Source organism: Canis lupus, chromosome 1 (genome assembly GCF_003254725.2).
Source record: "Canis lupus dingo isolate Sandy chromosome 1, ASM325472v2, whole genome shotgun sequence".
In the NCBI taxonomy this organism is placed as follows: domain Eukaryota; kingdom Metazoa; phylum Chordata; class Mammalia; order Carnivora; family Canidae; genus Canis; species Canis lupus.
This window is the reverse complement of record NC_064243.1, coordinates 17,978,731-17,992,245: the sequence shown is the minus strand read 5'-3', so window position 1 is coordinate 17,992,245 and position 13,515 is coordinate 17,978,731. Positions and strand designations below refer to the sequence as shown.

Below are 13,515 nucleotides of genomic sequence, written 5' to 3'. Positions count from 1 at the left end.
CTGCCTGCCAGAGGGAGGCTTGTGCTCTCTCTGCTTGTGCTCTCTCTCATTCTGTCAAATAAATAAATAACATCTTTTTAAAAAAAGAATTTTAAAACAATGTTCTGTACAACCACCGCCCAGGTCAATAACAGATAACAGTGGAGAAGTTTCTGCGTGCCCATGCTAAACGATGGCCCTTAAAGGCACAGCCACCACTCTGACACGTGTGATGCACATTTTCTTGCATTGCCAGCTGTGTATGCCTTACTACAGAGAGTAGCTTCTTTTTGCCTGCTTTTGAACTTTTGATAAATGGAATCCTACTTAATGCATTCTTTTTCTTTTTTCTCTCCTCCTCCAGGATTACACAATCTCTCCCAGACATTAAGATGGAGGAAATGTTTCCCAGAGGGCAGAACCATAAGGACATTAGGAGGCTGTGGGGGGTGGTACAAGGCACTCCAGCTGAAGGAGGATGGAATATGCCATGAAGTTCCTCAACTTTTACTATCTTAAGTCCCTCTCCAGGTGTGTGGAAGTGAGCACCTTGGTGGTGACCCTGTAGCCACTGCTGGAGCCCAGTCTGGGGCTCTGAGGCTCAGCTCTGCAGGGTAAGCACTGCCTACCAGAGTGTGCAGAAGGGCATCATGACACAGTCTTGAGGGTCTCCTTCCAAGTCTGGGACAGCCTGATGCTGGCAGACAATCCCTCTTCCTGCTGGAGGAAGACAGCATGAACCGTAAAGACAGAGGAGTATTTCCAAACCCTGATGGACAAGACAATGTTCATGGTCCTCCAGAAGGAGCAGAAATGGCAGTGTCCATCACGTGGGGTCCTACCTATTGGGGGAGAACATTGAAAGCCTAGAAGTCCTTAAGGGATGCTAATAACTACATCCCTGTCTTGATGCAAAAGACTAGGTATTAATTCTCCCTCTCCCATAAGTCTGCCAAGAAGATCAAGGTGGCCTGCAGAACCTTTGGCTTGGTCAAGGTGAGTCTACTGGACTTCATTGGTTGTTTGACAGTGAAGGCAACTCATGATGGCACATACTCCATTTCCTAGGATATGCACTGCTACGGGATAAGGTTTATCATGAAGGAAGTTCTTTATTGGCCCCTCTTCGGCATATAAACCATGTTTCTTGGCACCTTCTGTTACATCAAGCAACTCCTGGATGCCACAGAGGGAGGGCAGCCCAAGGACAAGACCTCATCCCTCATCTCAACCAGTCTGAAGACACTACAACAAAGGCCCAAGTTCTTGGAGGTCTTCCCAGCCAAAGACTAGACTGGGGACCTAAAGCTCAGCTGGTAGCATCCACAAGCCTGGCAGCTAGAGATCTTCTTCTTCTTCTTCTTCTTCTTCTTCTTCTTCTTCTTCTTCTTCTTCTTCTTCTTCTTCTTCATAAAGATTTATTTTATTTTATTTTGAGAGAGAGAGAGAGTATGCGTGTGAGGGGGGGGAGAGCAGAGGGAGAGAGAGAGAGAGATAATCGTCAGTAGATTCCCCACTGAGCATGGAGCCCAATGTGTAGGGCTTGATCCCAGGACCCTGAGATCATGACCTGAGCCAAAATCATAACCTTGGATGTTCAATTGACCAAGCCATCCAGGTGCCCCTAGAGAGCTTCTCGCCTTCTCACGCTCCCTCTTCCCAATAAGACCACGAATTAAGAAGCAGAATGAAGGGCCAGAAACCTTGAGTAGGCAGGCTAATGGAGAACTGAGGATTCTTGACCTTGCCTAGTTCTCTCCTTCCCAGCATAGCTTAGCTGATCAAGGCTATGGCATAAAGTCTGCTCTTCAGCAAGCTGTCTTCACACTCTACATTTTCATTACACTCTCTACCTCCTGACCTTCCATGCAAAGTGCTCCTGAGTGAACTCTCAAGCCCACTAATGCAACGTTAGAATGTTTACAGTAAGTTACTTATGCTGGGGGAGAGCACCAGCTCTCCTAAAATGCTCACCTCATTTTATGAGCCTGGTATAAATTTGATATTAACATTTGACAATACACTGTGAGAAAGGCTAATTGCAGGCTAATTCCCTCATGAACATTAGATGTAAAAATCCTATACAAAATATTTACAGATTCTAGCAAAATGCAAAAGGTCAATATACATCGTGATCAAGTTGCTTTTTTCCCTCAGGAAAACAAGATGTATTTAACGTCATAAATCAACCATTATAATTCTCTATATTAACTTAACAGGAGGAAAAAATTGCATAATCACCTCAGCAGGGGCAGGAAAACTTTTGATTAAGGTCAGCATCCATTTATGGTTAAAAAGAAAGCTTTTATCAATCCAGGGAGTGAGATTACTTCATCTCATTTTGAGCATCCACAAAAAAGTTTATAGGAAACACCATAATTAATAGTTAAATGTTGGGTAGCCCGGGTGGATCAGCAGTTTCGCACTGCCTTCAGCCCAGGGATTGATCCTAGGGACCTGGGATCGAGTTCCACATCGGGCTTCCTGCATGGAGTCTGCTTCTCCCTCTGCCTGTGTCTCTGCCTCTCTTTCTCTCTGTGTCTCTCATGAATAAATAAATAAAATCTTAAAAAAAAAAAAGAAATTTCCTTTAAAAAATAGTTAAATGTTAAAATTTTTTTCTTTTGGTTTTGAGAATAAAGTGTTGACTAATCTCCAAGAAGCAGATGCCAAGATGGCTCTGGAAATGCAGCATATTTGTTGGAGGTGATACTTGTGAAAGACCAAGAGGGAGCAGGACAGGGCAGAGAAAGCCACAGGCCTCAGTGTGGCTCTGACACCCATGGCAAGGAGAGGGGAGGGAAGAACATGAGATAGAATTTAACGAACTAATTCTAAATATCTTATCAAATGCAAAGGTCTAAGAATAGACAAGGTAGGGGGCACTAGCTGGCTTAGTAGGAGGAGCATGCGACTCTTGATCTGGGGGTCGTAAATTCAAGCCCCGTGTTGGGTGTAGAGGTTAGTTAAAAATAAAATAAAAAATAATAGACAAAATATTATTCAAAAATAAGGTGGGAGAGCATGCTTTACGAAATATCAAAACTTATTATAAAACTACAGTAATGAGGTAGGATAGTGCTGGTGTTAACAATGGATAAAGACTAATGGAAGAGACTGGATGGAGACTCCAAGAACAGACCATGCAATATGGACAATGGATTTATGACAAGGATGACACTTCAGAGCAGGAGGGGAAGGTCTTTCCAATCAACAGTACTGGGCAATTGGATCTTCATATACAGAAAATGAAACTTGACCTTACCTCACATCATATGCAAAAGTTAGTACAGGCTGATCATAGATTGTGCAAGGCAAAACAACAGTCTTTGTAGAGGATAATATAGACAATAGGGAAAGACTTTTTAAAGCAAGGCACAATGTTTTATTTTGGGGGGGGGGGAGATAAGAATTTTTTATTGTAACAAAAATAAATAATTTTAAAGTAATTTTAATTTTTTTAAAAAAGGCCAAGGTTATATGCAATCCTGATGATTTAAAAGATCTATTTTTGCAAATTTTGTAAGGAGTGAGACAGACGCATGAAAGGGTTTTACTGGTTATTGTTATTACAAACAGCTCTTTTTTAAAAAAGATTTTATTTATTTATTCATCAGAAACAGAGAGAGGCAGAGACACAGGCAGAGGGAGAAGCAGGCTCCATGCAGGGAGCCCGAAGTGGGACCCAATCCGGAGACTTCCAGGGTCATGACCTGACCTAAAGGCAAACGCTCAACCGCTGAACCACCCAGGCATCCTTAACAGCTCTTTTTTTAAAAAAAGATTTTATTATTTATTTGAGAGAGCAGGGGGCAAGGCAGAGGGAGAAAATTAATAAATTTCTTTGAGCACGAAAAGCCAGCCACAAAGTGGCAGGAAATATTCGTGACACATAACCGAGGAGAGCTTGTAGTTGGAATACATGCAGAACACGGGTGCAGTTCCATAGGAAAAAGACAATAAAGGGGGAAATGGGCAAAAGAGGGGATATCCAAATAGCTAAGAAATGTGAAAATGTGTTCAACCTCATTAGTCATGAGAGAAACGCCAAATAAAACTACAATGCAAGGGCACCTGGCTGGCTCAGGTGGTACAGTATGCAACTCTTGATCTGGGGGCTGTAGCTCCACCTTGGGTATAGAGACTACTTGAAGATAGAATCTTTAGAAAAAATAAAAATACATAAAATTACAATGTAAATGAACACTACATGCACAGAAAGACGAAAATCAAAAGGACCAAGAAGAACACAGCATCCATTATACCATATCTTTTTTAGTTTTCATAACCTAACTTAATCATGAAAAACATTAGACAAACACCAACTGGGGGACATTCTACAGAATAACTGTATTTTTCAACAATGCCAATATCATGAAAGACAAAAGCTGAGGAGTGGTTCCATTTTAAGGGAAACTAAGAGGAGGGGCGCCTGGCTGGCTCAGTCGGTAGAGTGTGTGAGTCTTGATCTCGGGGTCATAAGTTTGAACCCCATGTTGGATGAAGACATTACTTAAAACCTTTAAAAAAAAAAAAGGAAAACTAAGGGGACATAAAAGCCACATGTGTTGAGTGACCCTGGATTATATTCTACCCAAGAAATAAAAATTGTTATAGAGGAGGATTTCTGAGACAATTGGTGGAATTTGGGTAAGATCCATAGCAAGATAATGGCATGGTTCAAGATTCTATTTTTTTTTAGTATATGTGCTGCCGAAGCGAGCACAAGATTCTATTTTTGATTTTAATAATTGTACCACGATTACTTAAATGAATGCCCTTGTTCCTAGGAAATAATCTTTTCATCTTTTAGGATTAGGGCCTGATGTCCACAATTTAGTTTTATGTATGTTTAAAGATATGTATATATAAAATAATTATATATATTAATTTATATATTTACATATCATGTAACATATATATAATAAAATTAGATAGATGCATAATAAGACAAATGAGGCAAATGTATTCCATAGACTAGATTGATCAAAGATACTGAACAAGGCTTTTTAAAAAATATAACCTATAAGTTAATACTGATTTATACAAACAATGCTGTGAAATCCTACTCAGGTAAATGAGTGTCTTCAGATATATTGAGAGAAAAAGGGCACCCCACCATTGCTTCCTTAGCAATTCCCATAGATCTCTTCTATGGCTAGTTACCAATGGCCTTTTTAGACATTCTAGATGTCTAGAGAGCTCTCCCAACTCAGTCATCTCACTTTGGATGGTAGAAAGCACATTACGGAGGCTCAATAAACTTTGGCTAATGGTAGTGGCATTTGCAAGCCACACAAGAAGGCTGGTTGACGAATTCATTCTGGAGATTACATCTGATAGCTGTGTCTTGCTTTGCAAATTTAGTTTAATAATCTTGAGCCACAAGTTAAGGCTGTTCATTTATCATCAAGAAAAGATTAGAAGACATCATAGTCCACATGAAGGTAATCATTAATTCCTTCTTTTTGCCTGGGAGCTTATACTTCTCAGAGCGCTGACACATCCATCCCCAATTCACAGTAACAGATGCGTATTCTCTTTCTCAACTGAAGCGCAAAAAACTAAAGTTCAGAGTTGTATTTTAAACTAAAGGCACATCTATTGATGCCTAGCCAAGCATTGGTGAGTAAGCTGGACTATCTCTACTATTGCTAGAAAATTTAAACCATATAATAAGGTTCAGTATAATAATTTTTCTTACACCCAAAAGGGAAAAAATCCTGGAAAAAGATCATTTCCACAAGGTATGGTGTTCTTTAGATGATCCACAACTTAAAATACACATGAGGTCATGCATATATGCTTCTATTTGCCTAAAGAAGTTCTGAAAGACTATCCCTGAAACTGATACAAGTAATTAGTGACCTGTGAGGTCTCAGAGATGGAAACAGCACAGATGAAGGACCCAAACGTTTTCACTGTAAAGTGTTTCATATTTTTAAGTTCACGAAGTACGTGAATTATTTATCACTGAGAAAAGAAATCCATAGCTAACTGAGTGGACCCAACAAAGACACAACTTTGGCTTTGGAGTGCTGTAGTGTTCATTTTCTGCCCCTGAATGCCTCTTTTGTTAGCCCCAGCTCATCATGCAGGTGTTGGTGACAAAAGGGCACAGAATAAGCTGAAGTTTATGAGGTTATGTGCAAATAAAGGACACCTGCCCTCCTCACTGTTCCTCTGCAATCTTCCATCTAAAGATAAACTTGATACATTACAAATGAAGTTTGTGGCACTGCTCCAGAGGGATAGGAATAAATGAAATTTTCTCAGTGCCAAAAGGAATATTCTTTAACTTTGATTTTTTTTTAATCACATGAAAGAAAATACCAGAGTCTTTGTTATATTGCATTTCGGATTACAAAAAAAATGAAATAGAGATTGTTGTAGGAATTTTAGAATACCCAAAAATTAAAGAGGAAATTCACTAACATGGATGTCAGAGTTTAACAGGGGTAAAGTTAGCTTTCCTCCTTTAGAACACATTTATGAGTCAGAAAATGAATTTCGACTCAGCTGTGATCTGATAGTTTATTTTTTCCTAATATGGGATGTGATATATCAATCTGAGTGTTGGCAGGAACCGCAGCCTCTTATTAAAATTGGAAATCAGCTGTCTCAATTTATAGACATGTTGTGATCCCAAATCCACTTGGAATGCAAAACACAATTTTCTCATAGAACAACATAAAAATGATGGCAAGATTCAGAGGCAAACAACAGAAGTCCACATAATTCACAGTGACTCAGAAGGCCAACAGTGCTTTGTCACACTGAAGGGAAAGAGAATAAACCTTTCCTTTGTCTCAAAAAAAAAGTTTATACAGAAAGTATATTGTTACACTGATATGACAAATATATAGCAGGATACCCTTTTATCAATTATTTATCCAAAGGGTTTTTATGCAGGGATGCCTGCATGGCTCCGTGGTTGAGCGCCTGCCTTCAGCTCTGGATGTGATCCTGGGGTCCCAGGATCGAGTCCCACGTTGGGCTCCCTGTGTGGAGCCTGCTTCTCCCTCTGCCTGTGTCTCTGCCTCTTTCTCTCTGTGTCTTTCATGAATAAATAAATAAAATCTTAAAAAAAAAAGGGGGATTTTATGCCTTCCTATTTGCTCCATTACTGTTGGCTTTAAAGCTTTCCCTGTCACCCTTGTTCACAATTACCCTCTTGTCTTCATTTTTAAATGCTTTCTCCATTTTTACTATCTTCATTATTGTTCATCTTAACTTTGAATTCAAATTATCTTCAATTTCACCCATGGAATTTCAAGATTGAAAAAAATCTCATGTCAGATTATATCAAGCTAAAGACCTTCTGCACAGCAAAGGAGACCACCAGCAAAATGGAAAGACAACTTACTGAATGGAAGAAAATATTTGCAAATTATGTATCTGATAAAGGGCTAATAGCCAAAATACATAAAGAATTCATACAACTTGATAGCAAAGCAACAAACAATCAATTAAAAACTAGGCAGATAGGCAGATGGGATCCCTGGGTGGCGCAGTGGTTTGGCGCCTGCCTTTGGCCCAGGGCGCGATCCTGGAGACCCAGGATCGAATCCCACGTCGGGCTCCCGGTGCATGGAGCCTGCTTCTCCCTCTGCCTTTGTCTCTGCCTCTCTCTCTCTCTCTCTGGGTGACTATCATTAAAAAAAAAAAAAAAAAAAAAAAGCTAAGCAGAGGATCTGAATGGACATTTTTCCAAAGAAGACATCCAGATGGCCAGAAGTCACATGTAAAGTTGTTCAACATCACTAATCATCAAGAAAATGCAAATCACAACCACAATGGACAGACTTAAATAGAGAGAACAAGTAGATGGTTGCCAGCAGGGAGAATGGTGAGGAAACAGTAAAATAGTTCAAGGGGATTAAGTACAAATTTCCAGTTATAAAATAAATAAGTCACAGAAAGGACAAGGGAAAGCAATCAATAATATTGTGATATTGTCATATGGTGACAGATGGTAACTACACTTAATGTGGTAAGTATTGAGAAATGTATAGAATTGTGGAATCAGAGGGTGCCTGGGTGGCTCAGTTGAGTAACTGACTCTTAGTCTCAGGTCCTGATCTCAGGATTATGAAATCGAGCCCCACGTTGGGCTCCATGTCAGTGAGGAATCTGCTTGGGAATCTCTCTCCTTCTCCCTCTGTCCCTTTGCTTGTTCTTTCTCTCTCAAATAAATAAATATTTTTAAAAATATTTTAAAAAGTTGTTGAATCAATGTTGTACACCCGAAACCAACATTTTATATTAATTATACTTCAATAAGAAAAACAAACAAACAGGGCACTTGGGTGGCTCAGTGGTTGAGCATCTGCCTTTGGCTCAGGTCATAATCTCGGGGTCCTGGGATTGAGTTCCATATTGAGCTCCCTGCAGGGAGCCTGCTTTTCTCCTTCTGCCTGTGTCTCTGCCTCTCTCTCTGTGTCTCTCATGAATAAATAAATAAAATCTTTAAAGATACACAAATCAAAACCACAATGAGATACCACCTCCCACCAGTGAGAATGGCGAAAATTAACAAGACAGGAAACAACAAATGTTGGAGAGGATGTGGAGAAAGGAGGACCCTCTTGCACTGTTGGTGGGTATGTGAACTTGTAGAGTCACTCTGGAAAACTGTGTGGAGGTGCCTCAAGAAGTTAAAAATAGAGCTACCCTATGACCCAGCAATTGTACTACTGGGTATTTACCCTAAAGATACAGATGCAGTGAAAGACCAGGACACCTGCACCCCAATGTACATAGCAGCAATGTCCACAATAGCCACACTGTGGAAGGAGCCTCGGTGTCCATCGACAGTTGGATGGATAAAGAAGATGTGGTCTAGGTATACAATGGAATATTACTCAGCCGTCAGAAAGGATGAATACCCACCATTTGCTTCGACATGGATGGAACTGGAGGGTATTATGCTGAGTGAAGTAAGTCAATCAGAGAAGGACAATCATCATATGGTTTCACTCATACGTGGAATATAAGAAATAGTGAAAAGGATTATAAGGGAAAGGAGGGGAACTGAGAGGGAGACAAGCCATGAGAGATTCCTAACTCTGGGAAACAAACAAAGGGTTGTGGAAGGGGCAGTGGGTAGGGAGATGGGGTAACTGGGTGACGGGCACTTGATGGGATGAGCACTGGGTGTTATACAATATGTTGGCAAATCAAACTTAAATAAAAACAATGTAAAAAATTTTAAAATAATAATAAAAAATCTTTAAAAATAAATATTTAAAAAAATTTTAAACCCACAATAAGATATAATCTCATATCTGTTAGAATGGCTGTTCTCCATAACATTCTTGTTTTCTAGAAGACAAGAAATAAGTGTGGATGAGGATATGAAGAAAAAGGGAAACTTTGTATACTGTTGGTGGGAATGTAAAGTGGTGTGATCATGGCAAACAGTATGGAGGCTTCTCAGGAAATTAAAAATAGAACTACCATATGATTTAGCAATTCTATTTCTGGATATTTATCTGAATAAAATTGAAACACTAATTCAAAAAAAGATATGAACCTCCATGCTCATTGCAGCATTATTTACAATAGGCGAAATATGGAAACAATCTAAGAGCCTGTTGATATATGATACTATCTATCTACCTATGTATATGATAGAATATTATTTAGCCGTAAAAAGATGAAAATCCTGCCACTTATAGCAACATGGATGAATCTTTCTTTTTTTTAAAGATTTTATATATTTATTCATGAAAGACACAGGAGAGAGAGTCAGAGACATAGGTAGAGGGAGGAACAGGCTCCATGCAGGGAGCCCCATGTGGGACTTGATCCCAGGACCCCAGGATCATGCCCTGGGCTGAAGACGGGTGCTCAACCGCTGAGCCCCAGGCGTTCCAATATGGATGAATCTTGAGGGCGTTATGCTAAAACAAATAAATCAGAGACGACAAACACTATATGATCTCATCTCTATGTGGAATCTGAAAAAGAAAAAAAAAAAAAGAAAACAACCCCCAAAAAGAGCTCATAGATATGGAGAATAGATTGCCAGCAGTGGTTGCCAGAGGTGGTGGGGGCAGGGGAATGAGTGAAGGCCCTCTCTCCAAATTCAATCACACTGGGGGTTGGGCCTTGAACATATGAATTGGGGGCGGGTGAGGATACAGTTTAGCTGTATCCAGTAATATAATCCCGCCCTTTATCTCTACCCCACTCCCCAACCCAGACCCCTACTGTAGCTGGTGAAACACCTGACCTGTGCTGGGTTTTCTGGGAGTTTGGAATCAGGTAGAGATGCTGGCTATCTGTGCTGATTGCTTCCTGGGAAGAGATGTGAGACCGAGTTGGGACAAGCATGACTGGCAGGTCTACACAGCAAGAACACCCACACATAACTTCATACTGCAGCCCTCCATGTTTAATATGTATAAGATTCTCATTCTTGCAATAATCCTATGAGGTATCATTATTATTTCCAATTTATAGTCATGCAAGTAAAAGAGAGAGAAGTGGAATAATTTACCCAAAGCCAGAATGTTAGCTTTACATAAAGACGCAGAAAAAAATATGAGAGAGAGAGAGATGAAGATTCACAAACCAGAAAAGGCAGGAACACATGCAGTCAGATGAAGAAAAAGACAGCTAGACAGACATTGGTACTTGGGGGAAATGGGTTTCCAAACTCCGGATAATATGGGAAATAATGAGACAAATGTCCTGGGTTGTATTCACAAGCTGTGGAGCCTGGACGTACCTGATGATGTGTGTGAAGTGCCTATCACAGCACCCAACAGAAAATGAACAATAAGTGGGTGATGGTGACACTAATACTATTGTCTTCCACTCTTCTCGAAAGCAAACATATTGGCTTCCACTTGGGAATCGGAAAAGCTCAGCGAATAGTCATTCATTTGACAAATACTAAAAATGAACACTGCGCAGGGCCCTGACCAAGACGGGGCAGTGACCAGTGAGGAAGACTGACACGTCCTCTGCTCACCCCCCTGAGCATCGGCATGTGGCCTGGAGGGGAGACAGAGGAGATGGGCAAGGACACCTCAGTGTGAGAAGTGCCATGCTGGCACAGGATGTGGTGGGAGCGTGCAGGTTGGCACTTCCTATGCTTTGGGAATCGTGGGAAGGCTCCCCGGTAGAAGGAACTGCATTATGAGCTGGGCAAGCAAGACATGTAGAATGGCCCTTTAATTCTGTCCATTAAATCTGTCCATTTAATTTTTATGCATTTCCAAAGGACCTTTTAAACCCAAGGCATTATGCTAAAGCTAGGAAGACAGCAACAACAGAGAAAGATGTGACCTTGCCCTCATGGTACTTACAAGGTATCAGGGGAGGCAAACATTAAAAAAACAATTATACCAAGAGTAGGTGGGAGAGGGACCACTCCAGTCTACAGGACCTGCCGAAGCAGAGGTGTAGGGGCGAGAGAGTGTCTGTTGGAACATTCCATTGAGGAATAAGGGAGGATGAGGCTGGAAGGAGTGCCAGGGTGAGATGGCCAAGCACCTTGGAAGTCATGCTGTCAAGTGTGGGCTTCCTTCCGCTCCAGTGGAGATTTCTTGCAGGGAGTCATCAGATCTGTGTTTTTAAACAGTTCACTGGGGCTGCTGTGTGGGCGCTGGATTGGAGGAGGGGAGCCAGAGGGGAGTCCAGTCGGAACACTTGCCCCAGGCCTGGTACAGAGGGATGGTGGTCTGGACTAGAGTGTGGTCTGCCACAAAGGAGGGGACAGATAAGGGAGAGATCTTCAGGTTCTAAGAGAGGATGAGCGCCCCCATCCCTTCTCCCCCACCCCTGAAATGAATGGGTGCACTTAGGGAGGGCGGGGAGCGGAGCCCTGGGCCAGTAGAGGGACCTGGGCTTCATTTCCAGTGCTACCACCGTACGTCTCCTTGAGCCTGTCCCAACAACTGCCCGAGCCCTTGGTTTTCTCTGTGGTAAAGCCAGAGGCTAAGTTAAAATCCCGTAGCCTAGAAGCTAGATTTCAGAATAACATTTGCAGAAAAGAAAGTATCTTCTGAAGCTGTGTTTACTTTGAGGTTTGATAAAAAGAACATAAAAGGCTCTGATTGACACTATTTAAATATTTATCCCAGGACTGATATTTGCATTTAGGGTGAAATGAATGGATGGATACACATTTTTTATGATTAACTCTGAAGCTCAGGGGAAGAGGAATAACATATGGAGTCAAGAGGCAGTTAAATCAGCCTGATCATGAGTAAAATAAAGCCCTTGCTAGCAGCTCTTCCTCCTACTAGCTAACTCTATCTCCATCTTGCTTGTACATTTTCATGTGGCTCTGAAAACTTAATCTTCATTGCTTTCAAAGGTTCTACAACCCCTAGGGGGGAAGATGCATGAGATTGAACTACACAGTAAATAGTAAACACCAATGCCCACCCCCTCCCCCAATCCCCCCTTGAAAGGCTAATGGTCTTCGAGAAAGGTCTTCAACAGATTCCACTTAGCAGCTAATATTCTCCTGCTAATGGTCAATTCACTTTCAGCAATAAAGATCAGGGCAAATGACCTAATTTTTTTTAGAATAACAAATAACAAAGGGTACAATAAATGGGCTGCAACTTGCTCCTTTCTCTATAAGCAACACTCTGGGGTAAAATTTCAGATTTCTAATGGCCAGAATACTGGATGAGTGGGGATTTTCCTACTGAGGGATCAGAGAAGGTGACGGAAGATAATGGCTTTCACAGAGAGGCTGGAAGCTAGGGGAATTAAGTCTTTGGGTCTGTGGCAAAATCTGATCTGTGAAAAGAGTTACGATCAGAAAATCGTCTAGCCTTCTCTGCATTGGCTGCATTGGCTGGGGAAAGTTCTGATTGCCGATTGCTTGTCTCCATGTTATATTGAGACCAGAATCAGATCCACCACTGCAACCAAAAATCCTGGATAAATGTAAAAGAATCCACCAATCTTCCAGGGGGAGTACGTGAAAATCACCTTTTTTGCACGTTGATTTGTGAAGAAGGGGTACACACATTTACACCATTCACATATTCGACTCGCCCAAAATTGCTTGATCAATACTACAGTTTTCAGACCCTGTCGTCACCTAGGTCAGGGCACAAACTAGTTCTTCTGATGGAATATGAGCAGAAGGGATGAGTCTTGGTCCCAGGCTAAGGTTGTTAAGCACCTTCTTTACCCTGCTCTTCCCCATCTGGCTGTGGGAGGATGGCCAAGAGTAACCTTGGAAGCCACTTTGCAGATGACAAAGCCTCTGTCAGCTGGGTCCCTGAATCACTGTGTGTAACAGAGCCCCTCTGATACCGTGGCCAAGAGCACCGCTTTGGTCTTGACATGAATGAGACACAAAAGTTTGAGATGGTGACAATTATGTGTGAAACTTCTTCTCACTGGTCACTCCTCCCCAACATCCTTTACGGTTTCCCCCTTCTTCCAGACCTCCACATGTTGGAGTGCTCCAAGGTTCAACTTTATTTTTATTATTATTTTTTTTAATTTTTTTTCAAGGTTCAACTTTAACATGTACAAAACTTGGGTCTTGATTCTACT

The 13,515-nt window shown here is 41.3% G+C and overlaps 1 pseudogene; it reads left to right on the top strand.

Moving 5' to 3' along the window:
* Positions 1-457: 457 nt before the first annotated feature.
* On the top strand, positions 458-1,272 carry LOC112643433 (cell death activator CIDE-3-like; annotated as a pseudogene).
* The last annotated feature ends 12,243 nt before the right edge of the window (positions 1,273-13,515 follow it).